Consider the following 25,435-nt stretch of genomic DNA (forward strand, 5'->3'; position numbering starts at 1 on the left):
AATACATATTCAATTTCAATAAATCTTAAGTAATAGAAAGGAAATAGTATAGATTTATTATATTAGATAGATATTAGGTGCGTCAAATTACAATATTTCATTCCTACGCTATCAAATTTTTGTAATCATATGAAAGTACGGAATATTTGCGATAATCGCACAGAAATCAGCGCCCAAGTTTTGCAATTATGCGAAGGTGGACACAATTCTATTTCTGAAAGCTGAGATCTTAGTCGTGCCGAACATAGAAAAGGACAATATCAGTGAAAGAAGAAGAAGGATTGAGAGTCGAGGAGTTCGGTAAATATTTAAAGGCTCGCGATAAGCTGAAAACTTTAATTTAAAAATCAAACTTTCTCATTTTTGATTTGTGTTAAACGAAACTTATACCAACATGTTTTGTTACATTTTTCTGATTAAAATGACATCAAACACAATATAATCTGGCGCATAGTTGCTTACTTAATAAATGATCATTAAATACATATCAATAAGTAAATATATTATAAGTAAATTATATCGTGTTTGTTCTCGTTTTAATCAGAAAGATTTCATAAATACCTTAGTAAAAGTACAATTTAACACTTAGCCAACCGTACGGCGAGATCTGCCCTCTGTAAAGGACATCGCTGCGTGACCGAAAGGGGAGATCTCCTTTTTTGACTTTAGCAAGGCGTTTTCTTCTTTTTTGTTGTTATTATCAGTTATTGTTTACCAGGAGTTGTTCCCTATTAACTGCGACACTTTTTATGCTTTTATAAAGTACAGTATATGATAAAATACACCAATTTGGTGGTGTTAAAATTAATTAAAAAGTTACACTATCAGTTATTACTAAATAAAGTTATAATCGAACGATACCACACTATAAAAAAATATTAAAATGCATTATGAATTTTTAATTTCACGTTCAAGTCGTCTTATTTATCTTTAGTCATCTTTAATGTTGTTAATTTTACGTATATTTTTTTATATTTTTAATATATACTTCTAATTTGATGTTTTGTATAAACGATATGTGAAATCGTTAAACAAAATCATTACTGCAAAATATAATTGACCACCTAAATAATTTTTAGACTTCTTTTGTTTTTCAAGTAGTGAATATTAGTCCTCGTTACTTGGAAAAATGCACGGTGGACAGAGTAAGGTTGGCTTGTGCGGGCGCGGTGGACACCCTATAAGTTGGCTTGTCCAGTGCGGTGAGAAGCGTATAGCTCGCTGTGGCGCGCGCGGTTGGCTAAGTATTAAGAAACGTTAAGAATAAAAAAAGTTTCGCCTTAGAATTAGTATCTAGATACATTGTCTCAGCGATATCTAACATTGGATCATGTTACACTACTCGACCGCGGCGGGCCGTCGAACTTCGTGGTGCGTTGAGAGTTACCTCTCCCCTCCTTTCCGTAGTGCAAAAGGTTATTTTTCTGCAATTATCGAATATTTCCCTACTAAAAATGATATGAAATTTATCATAGTCGGGTCTAATTAATTAGTACATAATAAATGTAATAGTAAATACATTAATTACTTTTGTAACCATAAATACAAGTACTTTCTGTAGCTGTAAATATAAAAAAAAAAACATGTAATTTTATTATGGTTACAGAAGTTCTCTATGATAAGCGTAGAAATACTTTCGTGAGTGACTACATGCCAAACGATCTACCTTTTCTATTGTAATTTTCTCTATCCTGTCACAATAATCTCCCGGCGCTGCTTATACATTACTTCGAGAGAAGAACCGGGCACGAAGAACTCCGAAGAGTGACGATCTTATTCTAAAATAGAAATTTCAACATTTTTTATTAAATGCATTTACAATATGGCTCTCGATCGTTAACTTAATTAAAAATTTGAAGAATTACAACATTTGTCATAATATGATGTAAAAGATAAGAATACAATATAAAAATATAAAACATCTAGATATAGACTATCAACGAATCAATCGCGAAAATTTTCCATCGGCAATCGGTGACTAAATTTGGTACGCGCTGTGTCCACGTCTGCATATCAACAGACGCACCGCGATGCAAATTTGCAACTCGTTGCGCAACCACGTTGAACGGTCGTAAAAATACAGTCAGACTATATCGATCGATGTGTAATCGATGAATCTAATAATGGCCGGGCGCGATTATTCAAGATCGACGCCGGTGCACGCGCAAACCGATCGCGAAATCAACGCCGGCTGGGAAAGATATTTTCCCCTGGCTGGGTTTGGTTGAAGTTGGTTGGTGAACTGTTCGCGATGGTAGGCGGCGAGCGTGGGTCTATCCGCCGCGATTTAAATATTTAACTCTGCTTAAACGTCAGCGAGCCAGCGCAACGCTGGCATTACTCGCGTGAGCAATAATTCCCGTCCGCGAGTAAACCCGCTTGGGAAAATCGAGCGACCGCGTGAACCATCCTCCCATCTACTTGTAACTGGCTGGCGGGAACGCGCTGGGAAATTTTCATTTTGTATGTTTGTTGCAAATAAAGTAATAAAGGAGAAAACAAAAAGAAGAGAAAATGGAAAAAATGTTCATTACTTGGATTTATGTATATGACCCGGCTTTTTGACAGTAAACAGAAAATTTGATTTATCATTCTTTTTCCCCTCGTTTAGTATAATTCATACTATTGGCATTAAAAGATTATACAATTGCTATGTATATGAGATAATGTACTATGGAATAATATATAATTCATTAAATATCTACTACTGTTGAGAACAGAAAATGAATATAAAATATTCACTCTGTCGATGATCGTGCACTACTTGGGTTTGATGAAATCGATGATGCACCATATGTGTCTTAGAATGAAATCGTTATCAATTATTAGTTAAGAAATTAAAAAAAAATGTAACCATGTGAAAAGTAATAGCATAATAATATAATGATGAGATATATAAAAATTAAAATTTCAGATTATTCTTACAAGAGAAAAACATTTTCATTGTAATAGGGTCCAATATACATGCATACACTGGACGCACACATCTAGGCAAGTATTTGAAATCATTTTTCCAATCGTACATCTATCATTAATAATATTCTTTAATTTAATGAAATCTGTTATATATATTTGGAACAACAAAGTCGGTTACATTAAATAACAAAATCCTAAGCTGATATTTCTGAAAATTATTGAGTCGAATGAAATGTATGACCTATAGCGTGGAATCTCACATATCCAAATCTTTATTATCCAAATATTCTAACATAATAGTATTAATAAGAGAGCGAGATGTTTTATTCAGTTGTTACGATGCTTGTATGAAAGAGAATTGTAATTTAACGTCTGCCTTAGGAAAGCTTGGTCATTATCATTATTATAAGAGAGTAATGTTTTATAGCAATAATGTAAAGAGCCAAACAAAAAGTATTTTTTTTTCCTATGTAGTCATATTACTCATAAAAAAGATAATATTGTTGAATTGATAGAGTAATACTTAATGTAGTCTAAAAAGTAATAGATGTGAAATACATATATCTCCATGTGTTGAAATTAACCCAAATGGAAATATCGAAACACACATTATAGATATTATTTTTTTAAGTATTCCCTTCTTATATTGGAACTGTAATGTTACTTTGAAGTCGAAACAATTAAACAATCTAAGTGCTTAATTTTTAAACAGTTATACTTCTCAATAAGGGTAACTGCATCATTTTAATAGAAAATTGAAACTGTTCGTGCTAAGCAAACAATTTTGAATGAAGGGGATTGAATTAAATGCTTTGTAGAATAAATTAGATAGATATTAAATTTATTACAGAGATTTTTAATAATTTTACTGAATTATTCACAATTTGAAATGTTCCTTCCAATGTATATGAAATTACAATATTAATTTGTAATTACAATATTATCTTATTAAGTAGGTATTATTAAAATGTTTCAAATTCTTAGTATTAAATATTTCTTTAATATTCACAATTCTTTGCACATTTTCATGCAATAATCTTTACCTAACAATTTCTGCTTTAATTTTTTTTCTCTAATATTTCTTATATAAAATTCTCCAACATTTGATAAAGAAGAAATAAATATTCTGCATTCTTCAAATATTCTAAGTTGAAATTCAATATAGAATTAGAAATGATTTTATGTTCAGATAAAATAATCGAAGAAAATATAGAATTAAACTTTACAAACATTATCTAACGGAAGAAAGCTAGCAATTGTCACAACGTATAATTCATCTACCCACAATTACTTGAGATTAAATGGATTGTTCTCTTGAGATATGAATTATTTCCTCTATTAAAATGCCTCTTGGAAAGATCATATAAAATCTAGTTCGAATTATAATATTTTCCAAAACCCCTTCACGAAAATAAGCTCTTTCAAAACAAAGACTTTCAATATATATTTATATATAAAATGTCAAAAAATTGGAATTACTTTCCCAATAGTACCAATATTGCACTACCTAATGTTACCGCTAATTTTATTATTAGTCTGAAAGTAATGCCAAAGACATTAATGATATTAGGTTATTCCAAAAGTTTCTTTCATTTTATAAGGAAATAATACATGCACAACATTTTTTGTTTTATATTATTTTATTCCAATAGAACAAAATGGATCATACATAATTCAATAGAATAATATAAAACAAAAAATATTGTGAATCTATTATTTCCTTATAAAACGAAAGAAACTTCTGGGAAAACCTAATATAATAATTTCCCTTAATTCGATAGATCTTGCGACAAAAAGTTTTCGGTAATAACAAAGACCTAAGCTGATTCCTCTTTCAATTCCTAGATGTTGTAAAACATCTAGTGATTCCAAACTTTTGGTTAGTTGTTTCATATTGTTTTACAATGTTTATTTAATATTATAACTTTATTATAATTAATATCATAATTATATTTTATATAATTATTATACAATTAGTATAACAATTTTATAACTATAATTACAAATTGCATATATTCGTGATAAAGTGCAAGTATATAAATGTTTTTATCTTACAATAGTAGTAAATTATTTGTGTTGCATTTAAAAGATACAGATGTATCTTAAATTTGGAGGTTTCAATTGTCCTTAATTCCAGATGTATTATTTATTTGTTCCAATTTCGCAACGATATTAACCAGCAAACTATCTATCAAGTACACATCAAATATGGAACGCGTTTAAACTTTGACAAATGTATAAAAGTTGTAAATCATTAATGGATGTTATTACATTTTTTGTCATTAGGAAACATTACTATTTCAGAAGCTTAAACGATCTTATAATTCTGAACAAAGGTAGCGGAGCTAAAACTGAAAATAAATCATTTCTTTCTCTTTATGAGACACTCCAAAAAACTTTGAGGTATGCTTTTTATAAAACGAAAAACGGATTAGAGGATTTTGAAGAAATATTGTCTACAAAAGAATTTATACAAATATTTTTAAGCGTTTTCTACGGGTAGAATATTACAAATTCAAAAAATGCAGAAACTATTATAATTAAAAATGTATGTGTTTACGCGCGTACACGCTCAATAACAAAACAGATAAAATTAATAGCTAATATAAATTTCTATAATTTTCTACACACATACAAATTTTTATATATTCTTAGTATATAAAAGATATGTAAAATATGCATTAGTACCATATAGACCTGGATATACGTATGATGTAAAATATCTTTGTTCAGTAAGAAGAAAGAGCTAATATTAATAGTTAATATAATTTTTTATAATCTTCTACAAAAATTTTTATATATCTATTAGTATGAAAAAATATAAAACAAGTATTAGTAGAAACGAAGCTACGAATTTTTGGAATTCAAAAAACTTTATGATAAAAGATATTCTTGCTCACCAAGTAAAAAGACAAAATTATTTAGCATTTTGCAAATGTGTACTGATGATTTACTAATCGAGCAAAGTCGGCTTAACACTAATATGTATTTAGAATGTAGGCGTTGCTATTAAAATTTGTAAAATTGCCAATAGCTTACGTGACAGCTAAGCTTCTTCGAATCGATAACTGCCTTGAAACGTTCTGTCCTTTAAGCTATTTTAAATAAACAATTCTATATCTGTAGCCCATTTCCTGCTAAATATCTTTTCTTCCTAAATATACTACGTATTGAAAACGATCAAAATAGTCCAATATAAATACATTCAAACTTCGAGCAATACCTATGCTACAATCATACACATGATATATATTAGTGGAAAAAGAATCGTTGAACTATTTTAATAGATTATTAAGAAATTCAGTAACTTAAGACAAACATGTGTTCTTTAATAATTATTCATTTGTTAATTTTCACAAATTTCATAATTAATCATTTATATAAGCTAAATTCAAAAATTAAACATTTAGATTAGGTATATATCATAATTCATTATTCTTAAACAGCAGTATGATACAAATAAGTAATAAAAAATACACAATAGGCTATTTATAGCGAAGCATAAGATTTCAGTTACTATAAAACGGATAACAACATTGATTCTATAACCGCTTTTTAGTCGATATAAAATAACAAATTATTTATAAGAGCGATACTAGAATCGATATAGGAACTGTAAGGAGAACAGAAATTTCAGTTTCTTATAACAGTTTCAGTCTCTTCTAGCCCTACAAGACATAAGAAATATATATTTAAATCTTATATTACAACAAGAAATTAGAAGTAAAATTTTGTATAACGAAATTAACAGACTAAATTCAAAATTTTCTATCTTCTGAACTCCTCTGGAACCAAATTCCTTTTACGTATCTGGACTGTTTCGTTAACGATCAGGAGACAGATTAGAAAGGTGGAGAGGACCGACCGGAAACGAGATAATCGAAATTGTATGCGCGCCAAGAAGTCGGGCCGGGACGACCGACTTTGCGTAGAAAGCAAAATGCGCTCGAATCACCACGCATCCGGGCTCGAACCACTTGCCAAAGTCCCCACCATTGTGGAAACTTCATTCATGGTTCGCCTCCTGCAGGTGCGCGCGCTTATTAAGTCACTACCAAAGGACGTAACGCGTAAAAATAAAAATGTCAGTCTCTGATGCTTGTTTCTCTACCATTCTCCTAAAATTACTATTGAAACACGCGTCAATTTTCAGGATTATGGGTCTTCTGATTGTGTTTTGGAATGTGTTTATGAAATTGAATCCATTGATCTCCTATTGATTTCTACCCACAGTCAATTACAAAAGTCTACATACGATATAAAATGTCTTGCCAAAACGTTAGATCTATGAACTTTGATGATATATCAAAACACATATTGTTAAAATGTAATACAATTTATTTACTCTCAGCTTTGTTAAAAAAGGGAAAATAGAAAAATATAAAATACAATGTAACAAAAATTATATACACCTATTATATCTACATGTAATGATACAATTAGACTTAATATTATATTAATATGTTATAGATCTTCCGTACATAAGCATTGATAACATTTGTCGTTTCTCATGTAATTTTATCCTGAGATTTTTGTAAGTCAAACGTTCGAACGATATGTACTGCGTATAAATAATTATTTGACAAAATCTTTAATTTCTTTGATAAGTCAGATATACAAAATTTGATAGATGTACATAGGCTTTTGTAACTGACTGTATTTGAACTACTTAGATGCTTATGATCATTAGAGATTTCAAGATCGGATTCCGTACGTTCAAATTAGTACGAGTGTTGCTTTACATGAAGGATTTGTTACTTTAAATAGTGAATTGAAAGAAATAAAACATGTAGGAAATTGAAAGAAAGGAAATTAGTATTCTACATAATAGGCTACTTGGTAATAAAATTTTAAATTTGAGTAGAGAAATAATCATTTTTCATTATAACATAATTGTAACATAATTGTAAAATGTGCACTTTTTTATTACTAAATCTTACGAATTTTGTAATATATTATGTTACGTTGAGCTATATTCTATTTATACCTTAAACAACTTCTAGATATGGTTTTCCCATATATAATAAATACTTCAAAGAATGAAAATGCCTCCAAGATACTGCAGCTTTTTATAAATTTTATGAGATCTTTTCCCCTTTTTGGCTAAATCTTAATTTTCTCTATATCACCTATATCGCAAAAATCTATGAATCTACGCACCGTAAAAGATTTCCTTCCGCCATATTTCTTTTATTCGATATTGAACATAGAGATACATATAAAGGTAGAGAGCGTGAGCGAGCTGAGAAAGCGATAGAGGAACAGAAAGAGAACTCTGCATAGAGGCTTCTTGTGTCTTTGTCTAGTAACGCATGCACATTCGTCTAATAGATATGTAGGTGTAACTCCCATCAACGAGCGATGTCAGTGTGCATGCCTGATTAGACAAGGACAAAAAAACGTCTCTATGCAGCGTTCTCTTTCTATTCTTATATCACATCCACTTATACCGTCTTACGTGGTAACATATGACTCGCATACTCTATCTTTACATATCTATAGTACTAAGACGACAGGAAATCTAAAGATTTTGTTAGCAATAATAAAGATACTCTATTAAAAGAGGCTTAGCGTATAATTACCTCATTTAACGTAATACCCGTAATAATTACCAGTTCCAAGATATTCGTCTTGAAAGAGTATCATTTATCTGAAATAAATAATTCATTATTTAATAAATTTAAGATAAATGATATCTGTATGTAGCGCTTTCTTTCAATGTATATGTAAATATTCCTTTTCCTTTTATATATATATCTGTAGGTAATATAAAACAACACTTTCTCTCTTTAATTATCCATAAATAATAGTTACAGTTACTATCTCTTTCACTAGGCTGCGGCAAGTTTAATTAACTCACTCTAGCTAATAATAATCTTACGCCTGCAATTTTTGAGCAAGAAAATGATTAAAACAGTAAAGTAACTACTTCTAGTATGGATTTATAAAATTATTTAAATCCTACTATAAGAGTAAATAGGCTTCTATATAATGTACGAGATATATATAGATAGAATTCAAACTATAATACGTCTCTATCATTGTACACTGATATGTTGAAAATAGTGGTATAAGCGGAAAAGTGATGGTTCTTGTACAAATGTAAGTCAGAAATATAAAACGACGATTTTTAAAAAGGTTTCTTTCCCGAAAACATCGGATTTGGTACTTCTCTAATTGTGAATATAATATGTGTACATATTTGACTAATCTCTGATTGGATAAACAACAGCAGATTATTCTATACGTGAAAATATATTGAAAATGTAGAACAAAATTATTTCGTTTAAAGATTCATTTTCGAAAAACGGAATATGTAGATTTCTATGTATTTAAATTTATAATTATATAATTACATTTCTTCTATTTTATATTATTAAAATATATTACTTTAACGACACGCATTTCTAAAAAATTTAAAACAAATCAAATTATTACAAATGAGAAAGCTTTCGCAAAGGACCTTGTAATGGATTCAAATTAAAAATTATCGTAACTAATTGAATCAAGTCATATTTTTCATTGAAATGAATTGATTCGTTATTTAGATTTCCAATATTAACAATAAAATACTAGTAACCAGACTACAAATGTTTAATCAAATTCATATTTTTATACTCGTGAAATTGACAGATAGGGTCTAAATAATGATTTGTTTCAATTATTAAATATTATAACGTGTACTTTATTTTTCATATTTCATATATTTTTGCATTTTTCTTAGAATTATTTTGTGTCTTACTTTTTCACATTGTTACATTTTATTAAAATACACTATTGAATTCCTCAAAACACCCTACTATGTAGTGTATTAGAGGGATTAATACAAATTAATACGACTCTACATATTTTATTAAGGATTCCAATGTAACTTTAAAAGAATGTCAAAAATTGAAAGTTTGATTTGCTTTCCTATTGAATACTTTTCAAGAAGTATCTTTTATTAACCAATGAAACATTTTACTTCTGATTCTTATCGATTATCACACTGTTAACTTTCACTCAAGGATTAACAAAATATGGTTTTTGTTATATTTATATATGTACTTATGTGTTAGTATCGCGTCATCCCATTCCTTACAGCATCAATATACAAAAGCATTATGCTAACTATATAAAAAGATTCAGTACTTAAAGAAAGAATTTCCATTTCGAGAAACAATCCACAAACATATAAAAGTCGTAAATCACTAATGAAAGTTATATATTGTACTTGTAATTATTAGTAAACTACTAATTCTCGTGCAGATAAATATATTTATAAATAAAACTAGGTAAATACCACCAAAACAGAGATTTACTTTATCCTTTAAATACTACATATATTTTTGTACGTTATGGTAATTTCTTCACAAATGTATAATTATTAATACTGTATTTCATAAATTTAAGCGATTTAAGAAACGCTTTTCGACTAGAAAAACAATCCACTTGCATTGAAACAGTTGAAGAAAATTCATCTACATGCCCAATTCTCTCTCCCTTAACGTAACTCTAAAACCAAAACGCCAAGGATAGCGAAATAGAAAAGTAGAAAACAGAGAAAAAACTGTTCGATCCAAACCTAACATTCCCAAAACGTTCTTCAGAATGCATTAAAGCCTCAGAGGGAAGATCACGAGAGAGTTCGTTGAGGAAATCCGAAAAAGCACGAGAAAGAGAGATAGACAACTCAGAGGCGTGCTTCGACTGCGAGTACTTTCTTCGCGTGAAACTGCACAAACCTCTCGCTCGAAAGGAACACTCGACTATTTTAACCGTGAAATAACTCAGTCGAGGGTTCAGCCAGGAGGGTTCCGAGTGGAAAAGAGAAAAAGAAAACGAACGAAAGAGGAAAGAGGGAAGAGGGAAGAGGAGAAGAGCGACTGTGGCATGATATGTAGGTCCTAAAGATAGAGCACCCGAAACAACCATAAACCTTTTTATTCCAGTTGCCCTGTCCGACGATGCTTTCTCTTGTACACGATCCACTCCTCTCCTCCACGTGTAATGTTACTTTTTATCGGGGAAAAAAGATTTTCCCGAAGATTACGCCGCCACCCTGAGAGGAACACGGTTTTTAATTTTCTGGATGGTACCAACTAGCTCGATTTCGTGATAAGGTCCTAATCCGGAAATGTACAGTCGATCTTTCCCCCTTTTTTTTACTGTTTCTTATTTCATTCTTTTACTGTTCCCTTGTCTTTCCTCTTCATTTCCATTTTTACTGTTCTATTTGTCTCCTTTTATAGGGTTGAGATGATTGTCTTAACACGTTAATTGAACTACTTTTTTATCAGAGCAATAAAAACTAACTATCAAATAATATCTTCAGCTTATAAATAAACATAGTAACTTATGTTAGATTAGTAAAAATTTTATTTTGCATTTTACATTATCCACGAGAGATTAGGAATTAAATTAGATTAAATTAGAAATTTCAAAATTAAATAATTTAACCTTAAATAGTTATAGTTCACAATGGCATAACAGTTTATGAATAATTCAGGGCGAACTTTTTTGCAACATATTTTTAGTAAGCTATGAATAGGTTCAAGAACGTATTAATAAATGTTCTACTATATGTTAGGCCAATTCAGAACAGACAAATTTTAGTGAAAAATGGATTCTGTGCACAAAATATAGGTAAAATTCAATAGAAAATTTAAAGCTTCTAATGCATCTCGATGACTTATTTGCGAATATCGTTCCAAATGTAGGTAATAGATAATAAATGGCTTTTCGTAAACTATCGCAAGAAAGGTAGAGATTTAATAGATATTAAAGACAGAATTAAAATTACATTTCATGAAAATATAATTAGCATTTGTTATATTTGTAACATTATTTGCAGCACAAATGTAATTAATATTTTAAAAGATTTAGTGTATAATTACAAAACTAATTGTATGCATTGAATAACTTTTTGTTATTGGAAGAAGATAGGTTAAGCGATTGCTTTCGCAAAAGAAATATTTAACCATACTTCTACAGTTATTCTGGTATGTATAGTTTGTGTTATGATAAATTACGATATTTATTGCAAATATATCTTTAGTACAAAAATTAGCGTACAGCGTGAATAACTATCCCCCCTGATCCCCCTGAATAACTGATCCCCCTGAGTATTGTGGTTTATTAATTTAATGGATAATTGGCTGTTGAATAATGATCTTTGCGAAATACACACTTTCACTAAATATCTTATTATTTTCAGATTGTCTTCAAATTTGACCAGTACATATAATCAGGACAGATGTGTCTCATAACAATGCTAACAAAATTTTAAGAAATTAAAAATTTGTATTTTTCACCTAGCAGATAATAGATTTTCATACTAAGTGTTCAAATATTTTCGTAAACCCGTATACGTGTAATAATAGTAACAATTTAACTGCGGGTACTTATGCAAATTCATATTTTTATAAACACAATTTCAAAAATGGATCTTAACTAGAGAATTGTTTTATTCACTGTAAATTCTAACGAATATTATGCTTTCAATATTTTACATACTTTTACGTTGTGTTTCTTGCGCTATTAAATTTTCCGTAAATGCATAAAAATCTACAGTCCAGTAATAATAATTGTCTTATTGTTACTTTATCAGCAATAACACAACGTCTTTACATCGAAAATATCAAGTTAAATGGAAAGTATTCAATTCCACTGAAATGAGACTCATGATGACTACCCAGAAAACTCATTTGAGAAAAGAAAATCCTTTGAGACGTTTCTGACCATTCGCAAGCGACCGTTCGAAAATGACGCCATTGAAATTACTCCATCGTTAAATTATCAGAACCACGGAACAGCGATGAATGTTATCATCATTCGCATCTTCTAGAGATATACGATCGTTTTTGCCCTGTTTTCCTTTCTACTTTGGGATTTTGCTGAGCCGACTTAATGCGTTTCGAGTGAATCAGTTGATTTTTCAGCAGACTATGATTTACGAAGCAACCGACCGTTCGAAAATTGACCAAACACGGCTCGAATCCCTTATCGGTCGTTTGAGATCCTATCGAACGATGCCGATCATGTTCTTTAAACTTTCCTTTGCCGAGGGTGAAAGTTCCTCCTGCAAAAACTACCATCGAAACCTTCAGCTCATGGAAACATTGGAGACTTTTTTTCTCTTCTGATAGTTTTAATTCATGATGGCTTGAAGTTAGAAGAGATTATAGTAAAACATATCGTAAAGCTCAATAAGATATTAATTACTAGACTACAGATATAAGTATAGGCAAATTCATATTCTTATGAGTATGATTAAAATAAATACCTTATCCTATAATATATAATAATCCTACTCCAGGTAGAAAATCTTTAACCATTAAATATTACCTACAACAAATACTATACTAAAAATATTTTTATTTGTTACGTGCATTCTATACGTTTCTGTACCTTCAAATTTCCCATAAACGGATATATGCATAAATGCTAAAAGTCCGCAGTTTACTTTATTTATGTTTGTTTGTTTTTTAAATAATGTTCCATTTGAGAGATTCTTACACTGTTTTGATACTTGATAGGTTGAGGTAGAATATAATGGTAGTTTCTCTGACTGACGTTACACGGGTGCGGCTACATGAGACCCAACGTCACCGAACGTTAACGAGCGACGACTGTTCGCAGGTAAACGGTGTCATTAAGAAAGCAAGACGATTAACCTTTTCAAGAACGGCGCTGCTCGAGCGAGCATCAACGAAAAAGGAGGGAAATGATAGTCGCTTGGTTGACCTATAATTAAATCGCTTCGACCAACGACGATCTCGTTGAAACGAATATGCACCACAAATGTCGAAACGAATTTTCATGATAGTAGCTGTTGTATCGATGTAAATGAACATTTCAAGTTAACAAACATTTGTTTTAATACATATTAAATAAGTATATATACTCCTGTCCAAAAGTTTCGGCACCTTTTTTGAATGAAACAACATTTTTCGTACATTTTTTTAAGGAATAAGAATATTATAAATTTAGATTGTAAACTTTCACGATGATTATTAAATGACATATTTATGATTCTTTGGGCAACGATCGAGTTGTTAATAATACGTTGCGCTTTGAAACTGTTTTAGGTCTGTCGTTTTTTCAGGAGTGGAACTGAGCTGCAACGTTTACACCAAAACGGAATAAAGCGCGGCGTACTATTAAAAATACGATCGAAATTCGGAGAACTGCAAATATGTCAAATATTAAAATTATAACTCATTTTTAAATATAATTACATAATTACAATTTCAAAATTAATTACTGTTTCGATACTATAAAAGCATAATATCTTACGAACAAAATATTTATTTACATAAAGTAGTCTTTTATTTTGAACCCCAATATGCCCCAAACTTATTTTAGGAAAATGATAAAACTAGAAAAATGTCTGCAAAATTGTCAATACATAACTAAGTTCATTAATTTCAAAATAACACAAGTCCATTTTTCGATACTATGCGAATATAACTATCGATATAACTATCCTCAATTTGTTATTTGATCTATCTACCAATTTACTATTGAAAATAATATAAAATTCTCATCCCTTAGCTACTACTTTCTAACACAATGGCATATATACCATTATAGGTTCACGAAATATAATGTTTTTGCGGCCATCATTTTGAAATCATTAATCACGCATTCGTTTCAATAATTCAAGGGAAAAGCCAATTCTAATATTCAACCTGTAAAGCAAGTTTGCAATAATGAGATACCACTGAAAACTGCAAAATATCAAGACAGTCGAAGTAGTTGTCCATATCTTAAAAATTGAATACCAAAATATACCAAACACACTGAAAACCTACAAACAGTGATTAAGTTTGATACACATTTTTTAATTAAATATCATATTTGGAATAAACTAGTTAAAAGCATCATAATAAATTATTCGATAATTTTCAAAACAGTACAAGTTTTCGGTTTTACGAATCTTTTTACGAAACAGTTAATTACCTGACAATATTATGTTTTAACTAGTATTTCTGGATTATAAGTAGCCACGATAATTTAAGTTAGGTCTGAATTAGGTTACTTAAAACTCTAAAATAAATTTTATACTTTGTATTTCCTAAAAATCATTTTATATTTTAGATGATAAATATCATCGACAATAGATATCAGTGATATTTAAAAATAAATCTGATCTATTATTAATAAATATAACCTAAACTATTATAAATATTGATATCAATAACTGACTAAAAATTAAAAATCCAAGGTGCCAATTAAGGGTTGAAGATAAAATTAAATGAATTAAAGAAGATACACAAGAAAAACTGACGTTCTTTAAATACCGATTGGTGAACTTTCGCTTTTTCGGATGGCTCCGATTCCGATTACTAATTTTATTACTTGATTTTTCTAGAGATTCGAATAAATACGAGAGTTATTACAAGTGCAGAAAATATAACACAGAAAATAGTCGATAGGTATGTTTGTTTAAACGACTCTCGTTCTCTCCCCTTCGAGCATTCACGGTACGTAAAGTCCGGAAATTACGAATAAATTGTTATTAGCTTAAGCGGTAGAACGATACTTTATTGCTGACTAGTTTATCGTTTCGAGGGTTGCAATTTTTTAAGCTGTTTACGCCGGTCATTGGACTTTCATGCAAATTGATAGAAGTGTTTTAATTGCCTTGGAGTATGATAAATCTGTGATATAACGATCGAACTACGGGAAAATTGTCTCTATTGCAACAAAATTCTGATATACTATGTAATTTAAGGTAATTTACTGTGTGATTTCTTTCAACAAAAAGATTAGTATATCGACATGATTACTGTCATAAAGAGACTTCTTGGTTCACTTTAGGAGCTGTTGTACTAAGTTGAGCTGTTTTAAGTATTTTAAAAAAAATTTTAATGATGTATAAATTATGCGGTATACCAACTTCTAATATGTAACTTGCAACACTATGTAGAGGTGATTCGAAGTAAAGTGACTTTGGAATTTTTATCTAAAAATTAAAATTCTAAGATATTTTTCTCATAACAATTAAAATTAGACATTAGTTGTTTTGCATAATTCTTAACTATCAAATATTTTTCAACTTGTTCAATTCCATTCCTATATTTTCAACACATTCATTGTTCATTAAAATGATTAAGGTGAACGTACAGAAAAACATAAAAAGTAGTCTTATATACCTATATATGTAATTTATTTATTAGTCTATATGTACGTCTCATATATATTTTGATATGTACATTTTAAGAATGAGCAAGTATATGACTGATGCTATTAATGTTCAAGAGAATATACAATACATTAACATTTATTATTATGATTTAATCCTATTGAAAAACATATCTTTCATATGAACTTACCTGACGATATATTGAATTTTGAAATTCTTTTTATAAAGTACGATACAATTTTTTTATTATGTTCTTCACTTATGACTCGTATTCACCTTATTCTCCTCATCATATTCTCAAAACTTGAAATATCTATGACAATGGGCGAAAACTTGCCTTAGAAAGAAAACACCTTTTAGTAGTGATGGATTCATGAGGTACTGGAAAGAAGTGCCACGGAGCAGCACAGAAGCAAGGAAAGTAACTGTTGCTCTTCATCGCTCACCATCACGCATTACTGTATTCTTTCATTCATATATCCTGACATTTTCGGCCAATACACGTTCTTATCTTTATGATTGTATCAGAAATAACTAATCTAACCGGCATCCCTTCCACGGGACTTCTCTTCATCTTCATAGATACTATACATCACAAAGAGGTACGAACATTGAATAATAGCTTTGAATCCTCTATAAATATTAAAAGAAAAAAAGAAGTGGTAATTTTACGTAGACTCGAATTTAATTGCAGCAAATTCAATCCCTCTACGAATATTTTGGCAAAAGCAAAAAACATTGCCAAGTAGAATCGATCACTGCTTGAACAAGTTCGAAACTTTATCAGCACTTTGCTAGAAATGCTCCTTTCATTCAGAATCGTTTTTCTCAACCATCGTTCTTAGATAGTTACAAGTGCAAATTTGGAAATAAAATATGGAAATCTTGTTTATCGTCTATAATTCTATAGAATTTTTCTCTTGTAAGAATTCAATGAAACGGTAACGCCTTTCTGACTCTCGTGATTCAATTGTTACTTGCAAAGGATTTGATTCCTTAAAATATCAGAATTATAAGTAGATTTTCGGAACTTTCCGAGTACTCGTTCTGAGGTTCGAAACCAGCTCATGAAGATCGAATACTATACAAACACGATATTATATCTTGTAATTAGTATTCGAACCCTATGAAGCGAATCCTGTTTATTGGATTTGGTACGAATTTATAAATACATATTGATCTTAGTCCCATTACTAAGAAGACTGAAAGTCGACGAAAACTGATCTCGAAAAAGAAAACTCTCTTTACTCGATATACAGCAAAATAAAAAGGATGAGGCAGAGAAAAACGAGGTGGTACGAAGCAGTAATGTAAACGCGGACGAGTGACACGTGCCCGAAGAGTCATTATTCCATCAGCATGCCGGTTCGTCGACGAGTAGAGACGCACACGTGTTTACGTGTCATTACGCGCAAGTGCAGGCGGATGACGCGAAACGAAAGTCATAGGTCTGAAGTGGGAAATGGCCACGAAGAAACACGATGTGACGAAAGCGATTAAGCGTTCTTCGCATTGAACGACTGGCCGGCGAAACAAAGATCTCCGTCTATTTACTCGCTGTAAAATTTGTGGACGCTTAACCAGGCGTAAGTACGTCATCACCGACATCCCTATACCCGTGAAATTTATCGAAAATTTAAAGTGATCGCAATTAATCGTGCAATGTACGTATCATTTAAATGTACGTATTTCATGTACCGCTATGATTCTATTTATGTGTTTTGTGATTGCGATGGTGTATATTTCGGATATGGATGTATAGCTATGAAATGTATTGATATTGACGTTGAATCATATTATGCGACAAAAAGAACATATCTCAAAAATTTGATGTATGTAGTATATAGTAAATACATATACATGTATATTTTCTGTGCACCATATATTATCATACAAAATAGAGAGGAAGGGACCTATTACGTATTTAGAACACCACGTAAGTTTAATAAAAAAAATATATATATATAATGGGGATATATAACATAAAATATATATAGAATGTATCTAACATATTTAATAAATAAACAACGATAATATTCTATGTAGATATAATTAAAATATCTAATCATGATATAATATCATTCTTTGTGAATTATACATTTATATAACAACATATAACTTCACATAAAAATATATACAGGCAGAAAGTGAAAATAAGACAATAACAGACATAAAGAATAGGCAGCACAGGTTAAGAAGAAACAGTTCATTGTAACGATGTATCCGCGGTATGTATCTTACTTTAGCCGTAACCATATAACAAATGGAAATTACACTCATCAAGAGTACACTTATCGCAAGTATGCTCATTAATCGTGTATGGTCACGGTCATTATAATTACAGTGTCATAAACTCATCACATTACACGATCGTGATTACGGTAGTAAAAAGTCATGCAGTTTCGACGTATCTTTCGTTCACGTCTTCATTTTCTTACAATTACTAGTAAGAAATTTATCATTAATTACCATATATTATCATATTAAATGGATACTCAACAGTCACAATCAGACACTTGATATTATCACTTTGACTTACGTTTATACTATTCATCTATAACGAGAAATATTGCAAATCGAAGTTCAATCGTTTCTAATGGGACACATTTTGATATTATTATAAGCTTCTTATATGGATGCATAGAGAAAATATTAAGATAAAATTTTCTTTTTTTTCTTTTTTTATATTTTATTGCTCGATATAATAACTTTGTCATTCTTTATAGAAGAAAGATTACCTAATCCCAAACTAATGGTCACCCTTATGGTTCGAGATTAATAACTTTTTGATATATATCAAAGTATTTACATATATCAAAAAGTTATTAATTTCAAACCATAAGGGTGACCACTAGTTTTGAAACGTTTTGTCGGAAGTCTTAATTCATGACATCTGTATTTTATTAAACCAGCAATGGGTATCGAAATTAACATAATATTAAATTGAAATATCTCTTAAACTACTGATATTTTCTACATAAATGAGATAATACTTTTGTAAAAAAAAAAAAAAAAAAAATGATTGCGAGAGTGATACAGTAACAAAATACGATTCCATTTATAACTTCCGCACTCTTGCTAAATAATGTATATTTTACCCTCTTTGCAATTTCTTTCATGGATTTAATCATGGATACTTATCTCCTCTTATAACACAATCGAAGAAGTAAGAATATTTTGAAACGAAACATATTCATGTATCGATAAATCCCTGTTACTTTTATAATTCACTTCAAATTTGTTTCATTCCCAAAAGGAATATAGTAACAAAATCAAATATAGTAACTAAACGTGACTATAGATCTTCAACTAGAAGAAAGGATCTGCGCTGGACAGCCAGCTACGCAGAGTGCATGCAAGAAGATGCAATCCCGGCACATCTCGCATCTGTCGTAGAGTATCCCCCCACCTGAGAGAACTCCCTCCTTTCAGATATCGTTTCTTTCAACGTGGTGGAAACAGGTACAGCCGGAAAGCGGGCCGCGCTCGGAAGCTGCTGCATTAACCCATTAGGTCTTGATATCTTATTACACGATCCCCCAAAAGGCTGGTACATTTTAAAGCTTTGATCGTCTACATCGTACATTGCCAATTTATCCTACCCTAATTCTTTTTACTACAACATACATTTTTTCAATTTTTTTCAACAAAAATTCATACCACTTTTTATATTTTTGTAAATAATTTGTTCATCTAATGAGACAAAATAGTTTTCCACAAGTATTATTCTATAAGGATCACAAGTTTAGAATTCTTATGTATTTCATACAACTAGTTATTATAGTTATTCATAATATAAACAATTTTATTGAATTGAAGGACATTATTAATGTTATTTGTAATGTTTATTACGAATTAATAATTTAATAAGCGAGTATCCAATCCAATAGAGGTGCAATTCGAAAAGTGATTCTAAATAATTGGCTGATAGTTATTGGAATAGTAGAATGGAAATATTTTTTGTATGCAAATTTTTGTATATAATATTATATAATTATATTATCATATTATTTCTTATCATTATTTCACTTTTACATATTAATTTCGTTTTAGTTTCTTAACTACTTGTCGATAACAATTTCATTTTAAGATATATGTGGCATCATCTGTTTTTATCAAATGCAAATACATAGTGCAAGACCATAAAAAAATTAATTCTTTATTTTCATCTTCTATTCTTAATTGTAATACATATTTAATAAATTATATGTTACTCCATAGTATATTATCTTATACACTCATTTTCGTTTTCATTTTCCTCAATACAAATTCATATCAAGTCCTACCTTTTTATTTTTGGGATTATATATATATATATATATATATATATATATATATATATGTTTTGTTGCTTCGTAGGTATATATTTATAAACAATTTTTCATTTATCATCTATTTATAAATAGTTTTCTTTTCAACTATGTCATATTGAAATACTCCATTTTGCACGCAAAGTATATAAACCGTAAAATGAAAATCAGAAAACTAAGAAAAACAGAATTCTAATTCTGTTGAAATAAAAAAGATCTATTTAATACATTATCGTTAGTAATCTATAAACGTCAGAACAAAAAATACGAAATATCCCATGATACGATATTAAAAATATGAAATAATGGAGAAAGAAGAGGAGGAGAGTAGTAGGGGAACTGCCGCTTCGCAACATGACCTCGACGACTCTCGATGTCAATTTCTCGTTACATTACCTCCCCTTTCTAGGCTACGCACACCAAAGGTCACTGTGCTCCATCTGGTTTCTCTTTGAAAGATGAAAGAACCCAGTGCCAGGTTTTGCTGGAATTTCTCCTCGAATCGAAGCCAACCGCCAATTAACCTAACAGGCTTGTGCTAATTGGCAGATTTAATTCGATATCATTTTTGAACGATTGTACAGTGATTGCATACGGTCTCAGCGTTTATTATCGAATTAGTTTCGTTTATTTTTAAATTTAGATTTACGTATTTTATTTAATTTTATTTAATCGTATATTTAAATTTAATTATTTTATCTAGCTTTATTTATTTTTAGACTTAGATTTGTTTATTCTTTTTAGTTTTACTTATTCTTAGAGTTAGATTTGTTTACTTTTGAATATTTTTTATCATTCCTTATTGTTTTCAATCAGCTGTTAAACAACTCGTTTAAAAAGTTTTTTTACATAATGTCTTTCATGAAACTGGATAAGATGGAGAAGATTCCAATCACTAAAAATCAAAATAATACGAAATATTCAATAATTCAAGAATTAAAAATAACGATCGTTAATACAGTGGAAAGTCCAAGATTTAATAGAAAAGGTTTTGAATAGCATGGAAAGGAGAATTTTTTATATGGCATTAACTCATCTTTCAATAGCAATACCATTCAATAGCATTGTTTGCGTAGATGTGTAATAGTATCATATATAGTATATCTTACATTTAAAAAAAAGGTTAATATTTTTAACAATGGTAATAATAAACCAGCTGAGAACGAGATAATTTTATAATATTGGTCAGCAGTGTATCTAAGCATACACAAATCAAATAAATATTCTAAGTTAATTTTCTAGAACAAAAACATCGTATGGAAAAAATTGTATTTTCATCTTTGTCTTATTTCTTATGTAGAATCACAATATACAAAGTGAAATTTCTATCATATTTTATTTGCTTATTTGACTATTCATGTAGTTCGTATAGTATAATATATTTATATAATTTGGACATTTTAACAGTTTAAATACTACTATAAAAGAAAACCTTTTTTTTAGTACTAAAAATCATGAGTAACACAACAAAATTTTGCCCTTTTATTTCGTTTTACTCAAACGTTCACCATTTCCAAACACTTCCTCTTGGAAACAAAACCGCCGCTGCCTCAGAAAACCTTCCAACAGACATCAAACTATCTAACCATCCGCGAGAAGGGGCAATTTAGGAATTAATTCGTCGAGCAATCTCCACGAATAGCACTACTTCCGATAACTCCCGGGCAATTTCTTTTTCCCGCTTTGGAAGGCTAGCAGAAGGTTCCATGATGAAGAAAAGAAGAAGGTTGATGCATTTTGAGAGGAACGAAGAAAGAAAAGAAAGGGATGATGAGAAGACGAGTCGGTCCCTCTCTTCGTCTCTTTCTCTCTTCGTCTTGGCTCATTTCATCTGCTCGCCATCCTTTGTTCCCACGCCTCTTCTTGGACTGTCTTCTTCTTCTTCTTCTCCTTCTTCTTCTTCTTCTTCTTCTACTACTACTACAACTACAACTACTACTACTACTACTTCTACCACCTATCTTGCCCGTCGTTCGTTCGTGATTCACCGTTACACACAAAGGGAAACTTAGACGAAGCCTTGGCCAGTTGGAGAAAATGAAGAAAAAAGGAATTATAAAAAAAAAAAAATCACGTGGTGGTTTGGAGGCGAGACGAGAAGGTTGTTACAGGTTCAGGAGGATGTGAGGTTGTGAAAGTCGCAGGTAAAAATGAGCGAGTTTACTAAGGAAAAAATTTTCTTTCGCGCCTCGTTTCCTTCCTGATTCGTTCGGTGTTAGTGAGGGAACCGGTATGAGAAACCGGACGAACGCGCCGCGGGAAACATCGTGGCGTATGAATATTGGAAAAGTAACGGGACCCAGGAGGCGAAAGCTTGGACGCTTGCGTCTCAACCTCATCGCGGTCCACGGCTTGACTTTGAAACGATAGTGTTCTTCTTTCAAAAGTTAACCCTTTAAACTACGGAGAACTAAATTCTTTGATGAAAATAATATGAGTAAATATATAATAATAATACATTAATCAAAAATATGAAATATAGTAAAAAACATCTTCCATATTTCATAACAACTTCCATAAAGCTTTTGCTTATGCATTAGAATTTGGTGAAAATTGAGCATGCGCGTGTTCCAGTTCCATTAAAGAAATTACAAAAATAATTTTTTAATGAATTTCTTCTTTTCTTATTGAACAAAGAAAAACTAATTGAAATTTGAAATATAACGTAAAAATGATAGAAATTTGAGGCATAATAATTGAAAATATTCTAACAAAGAAATACTTCAGAAACGAAGATCTTAGGAAAGATCTCAGAATCGAATCAGTCGGGAAAGCAATTGTACAATACGCCAAAAGATACGAAGAGAGATTAGTCAATTATTATCCAAATATCTAAGTAAACGATCTATACAGTCAACCTATCTTAAAAAGATTAATTATAAAACACCAAAACGACTTAACAAACTGGAATAACATAAGCTAAAAAGTTAGGTAACTATATGCTGCTGTCATTAACGCGTCATATATAAATTTGCCAAATATTTTCGAAATAAATTGCAATCTACGATAAAGAGTTTTAAAAAATTACAAAATAGAGAAAGATAGAAATAAAAGTTTGAATGGTTATGTAAAAGTAAGAACAGAGTGGAAGTGAAGGAAAATGGCTACAGAAAATTCAATAAAACTGCAATGCCCTGATGTGATCTATCGTCGTGTACGAAAAGAAGATCAGACACATGGCGGAAGCTAGTGGGAAAAGGGTCGAAGATGGAACGATGAATAAAATGTGTTCGCGGATTTAGGGGCAAATTTAGTGCCTCAAAGTGGGTTATGAATAAAAAGAGAAATTTATTGTAATGTAAATATGAAAAAAGAATACTATTGAAATGAACTTACTATAAAAAATATTTTATATGAATAATGTCTTAATTTAATCAAAGATTAATGTAAATTAATTGTTAAATATGATAGTGTCATACAATATTCAGTTAATAAATCATTATAAAATATGTACCTACACGCCACATATTATTTTATACGAATTATATATATATTATATATTATTTTATTCGAAAATCATAAAGATTTATTGACAAAGCATAGTTATGTGATTGTTATAAGGAATGGATCGTTTGAAACATTGATCACATATCTAAATAAAGTAATAAAAAATCTCATCTAGAAAGTCAAGAGACAATAGCATTGTCGTTATCCTCACGTTGCACATGGTTAGTAAATTTAATAACACTTATTTGAAACGTCGTCTCTTGTTCCGAATTTTGAATTCCCAAGATAAAATCAAATGGAATTGCCGAAACTTACAGATAGTAGTTAGTAAAAGAATTATAAATAACATTAATACAAAAATAATCGATACTGTTTCGTGTATATTGTGATAGAAGTAACATTAGATAGAATAAAAAAATACAATTGTATACAATTATTGTTACAACTCAAATTTTTCAAACCTCAAAACAGTAGCCAAATACTCTGAGTCAAAATCTTAATAATTTTGTACTAGTTGAATGAAAAAGTTATCAAAAAGAATTAAAAAATGATTAAAAAAATTCTAATTATACATCAAGAAAATACGATAAAATTTTTATTTTTTCTAAATTACATATACAAATCTAACACTAGTTATAAAATGACCGAATACGTTATAATTAGTTTGAATATTTAATATGCATCTTTCTAATCACGAATGGGTTTAAACACCAGTCAATATGTCCAATAACTTTTTTCCAGTCATCAACTTTAACTTTGTATTGGTATCGTTAGGTCATAAGTAAGGTAAGCTTCTAATTTTTGGGCAATTAAAATTACGATTCATTTCTAAAATTAATATGTATACTGTATTTATATTTTACGATTAAATAATATAATTTCAAATCTGATTTAGATTGGTTACTTGTAATCTAACGATACAGGTTGAAAGTTAAGAAAGGTTAAAATACATTGCTCCTAAAGATATCAGAAATCGTCTCACACCCAAGTCTCCATCCTCACCCTCGTCGGCTTTGCAAAGCCTTTTGACTCTCCATTCGAGGTCACATCCAGAGACAAAAGCGAGGTATCTGAACGCGAGCACCACGAAAAAGCGTTTTTCGGCGGAACGCGGCGACCGTAAGGTATGAGTAGATTTCGAGCCGAAAGCCAGAGCCGAAATAAAGCAAAGAAGGAACACGGTGGATAAATTGACCGGTAGCCATTCTACCAATGGAGGGAGAGAAAGAGGGTGACCAGGGGTCAGAAAAGATCGACCAACCATACCCGATTCTCTGGATCTCTCTCTAGCTCGCCGAAGGGAAGATAAAGGAGGGGTGGCAAAGAGGATGGGTGGTGAGTGCATTCGGCGAAAGGAGGAGAGAAGGTTCCGTGAGAGTACGCGAACGATAATTCGGAGCCGCGCGGCCGACTCAAAGGACCCGCGGGACGATATATCAATGCCCTGCTTGCAGAACAATTCGAACTATCCGCGATACACAAAGAAAAATACCAAATCGAATGCCTGGAATAGCGGTGAGCGGCTTCTTCCATCGCTTTTCTCTCTTGCACCCTCTATTGGCTCCATCTTTCTCTCTCTTTTTAACATGAAGCCTTCCTGAGGAGAAAGGAGGTATGGGTAGGTGTGTTCTGT

The 25,435-nt window shown here is 30.6% G+C and overlaps 1 protein-coding gene across 8 annotated transcripts in view; it reads right to left on the minus strand.

The window, feature by feature from the left end:
* The window catches only part of Scalloped (TEA domain transcription factor 1 homolog scalloped), a 359,209-nt gene that overhangs the window by 286,537 nt on the left and 47,237 nt on the right, over positions 1-25,435 (minus strand). For 2 of the 8 annotated variants that reach the window (XM_072008394.1, XM_072008391.1), the window contains exon 2: positions 8,499-8,566. The exons of the other annotated variants lie outside the window; for them this stretch is intronic. The gene's annotated coding sequence lies outside the window, so the exon portion shown is untranslated. The remainder of the gene's footprint in view (positions 1-8,498; positions 8,567-25,435) is intronic. 8 annotated transcript variants of the gene reach the window in all.

The sequence above is a fragment of the Bombus fervidus genome, chromosome 8 (genome assembly GCF_041682495.2).
Source record: "Bombus fervidus isolate BK054 chromosome 8, iyBomFerv1, whole genome shotgun sequence".
In the NCBI taxonomy this organism is placed as follows: domain Eukaryota; kingdom Metazoa; phylum Arthropoda; class Insecta; order Hymenoptera; family Apidae; genus Bombus; species Bombus fervidus.